The 2,880-nt window shown below is 36.8% G+C and overlaps 1 pseudogene; it reads left to right on the top strand.

Moving 5' to 3' along the window:
- Positions 1-1,515: 1,515 nt before the first annotated feature.
- LOC102984503 (olfactory receptor 13D1-like) lies at positions 1,516-2,468 on the top strand (annotated as a pseudogene).
- Positions 2,469-2,880: the final 412 nt, after the last annotated feature.

Below are 2,880 nucleotides of genomic sequence, written 5' to 3'. Positions count from 1 at the left end.
ACCATTGTAAACTGGAGTTTTCACAGAAAGCAGCATAACCTGTTGGCAAATGACTATCACAGAGAGAAATGGCCAATCCTACACCAGAAACATAGCTACTGTTTTAAAACCCTAAGTAGAAACCCATCCATTGGATCAATTTTTTTTCCTCTAGGGATATTTTTTAAGCTAGATAGAATATTTTGAGGATGAAGAGATGTTTTCAAAATTATGCTCTTTTACTTATTTATTATAAAGAAGAAGGTCATCTACTAATATCTACTCTTTAAATGTTTTCATATTAAAATCATTTTCTCCATACTCTACGGTGCACAGCTCAGATCTTGAACCGATATCAAATTCCTTTCTTGGAAAATATTTAGCCTAATTGCGAATTCAGCAAATGGAGAGGAATGACTTTCATATGGACAGATAAAAGGCAAAATCTTCTGTGTGTAATTTGGTTGTTTGTATTTCTAAAAATCTAAAGAACCTAAAGCTAATTGCAATATACACTTACACAGAAGTCTCACCTCGAAATCTCACCAAAATGTTTAGTTTTGCATTGTTTGCTACTCAATTACAATCCTACATACAACTGAAACACCAATGGCATGCTCTAATGGTATCAGAGAGAGATGGTCTAAAAGGCCTTGCTATTCATGTGCTTATAGACAAGCAGCATCAGCAGCATCTGGAGACATGTTAATAAATTCAGATCTTAGAACTCACTTCAGAACCACTGAATGAGAATCTTTTTCAAAGATTTCCCATGTGACTCATCTGTATACTAAAATTTGGAAACACTCCCCTAGATGGGTGGTTCTCTTCCTCAGTTGCACAACAGAAACATCTAGAGAGCATTATTTTAAAAGATGCCTTATTCCCACTCCTTAGAAAACCTGAATAATTTTGGGAGGGCAATAACCATGCAAAAAAAGGGAGATGTAAATCAGAAAATGTAGATTTGAATAGTAGTTTGTCCACTTACTGTGTTTTAAAATACTTTTACCTCTTGAATTTTATTTTCCTCAAAGAATTATAGTGATGATAAAATAAGTAATACGTGTGAGCATATTCATAAATTGTAAAACCCTAAACCAATGTTATTGTTAATGACTGGCATGGTATAAAATCAAATAAATCGATATTTTTAAGAGATTAAGCATGCTATCTCCAAAATAATGATATTCAAAGTAAGTCTGTGGGTCAGTTGAATCAGAAATAACAAACGTTTATTAAAATGCAAATAGTTCTTCCCTGACTCAGAACTTGTGCATCACAATCTCAGGATATAGAATACAGAAGTCTGTATTTTTAATAAACTACCAATGTAATTATTGCATGTCTTCTATCCCTAACTTATGAGCTAGAAGAGGAATTTGAAAAGCTAAACTCACAGTTGTAAACCCACTCCAGCTAGTACTAACACACTTGTTGCCCTATCTCCAATTATCTCTTACTTTGTATGATAATACTACATAGACTCCGTAAACCCACATCTTTTCTGGATTACTCCAGGTATGAAAAAGTTAAATGGAAAGGACCAATTGGACAGAGATTGAGTTCATTCTACAGGGACTTTCTGAGTACCCAAGAGCCGAAAAACTCCTTTTTGTGATGTGCTTGGTGATGTACCTGGTAATTCTCCTGGGGAACAGCACCTTGATCATCCTCACTCTCCTGGATTCCTGCCTTCACACCCCTATGTACTTCTTCCTTGGTAATCTTTCCTTCCTTGACATTTGGTACACATCCTCCTTTATCCCCTCATCGCTGATACACTTTCTATCAGATAAAAAAACCATCTCCTTCACTAGATGTGTTGTTCAGATGTCTGTCTCTTACACTATGGGGTCTACAGAGTGTGTGCTCCTAGCAGTGATGCCATATAACTATTATGTAGGCATCTGCATCCCTTTGAGATACACCATCATCATGAGCAAGGCACTTTGTATTCAGATGGCAGCTCTCTCCGGGGGACTGGGCTTTCTCAACTCATTGACAGAAACAATTCTGGCAATACGGTTGTCCTTCTGTGGAAAAAAATGTCAGCAATCATTTTGTTTGTGAAATATTGGCTTTTGTCAAGCTGGCTTGCACAGATATTTCCTTGAATGTGATTACTAAAATGTTGAGCAATGTAATATTTTTGTTTGCTCCATTACTGTTGATATCTCCTACATTTTCATCCCTTCTACTGTACTAAGAATCAGTTCAGCTGGGGGAAGAAAAAAGGCTTTTTCCACCTGCTCAGCCCACATAACAGTGGTGACTGTGTTTTATGGGTCAATCCTCTTAATGTATATGAAGCCAAATTCCAAAGACTCTGCTTTTGACAAACTGATTGCCCTGTTCTATGGAGCAGTCACACTCATGCTCAATCCTATCATGCTCAATGACTGAGGAATACAGAGATGCATGGAGCTATGAGAAAATTGGCAGCTAGACTGGTTCTGGAGGAAAGGAGGAGGGACTTATATCTTTGAGTTTATGCACAAAATAAGCTCTTATATTGGAGGCAAAGTTTTTAATATAAAAAGAACAAAGGAAATAAAGGTTACATGGAAAAACACAGAATTTAAGAGTTGGTACCACAATGTTCATTGCAGCTCTATTTACAATATCCAGGACATGGAAGCAACCTAAGTGTCCATCGACAGATGAATGGATAAAGAAGATGTGGCACATATATATAATGGAATATTACACTCAGCCATAAAAAGAAATGAAATTGAGTTATTTGTAGTGAGGTGGATGGACCTAAAGTCTATCATATAGAGTTGTGACAACCTAGAGGGGTGGGATAGGGAAGGTGGGAGGGAGACACAAGAGAGCGGGGATATGGGGATATATGTATATGTATAGCTGACTCACTTGGTTATACAGCAGAAACTAACA

This window comes from Physeter macrocephalus, chromosome 9 (assembly GCF_002837175.3).
Source record: "Physeter macrocephalus isolate SW-GA chromosome 9, ASM283717v5, whole genome shotgun sequence".
Taxonomy (NCBI): Eukaryota; Metazoa; Chordata; class Mammalia; order Artiodactyla; family Physeteridae; genus Physeter; species Physeter macrocephalus.
The sequence above is the reverse complement of the archived record's forward strand: the minus strand, read 5'-3'. Positions and strand labels throughout refer to the sequence as shown.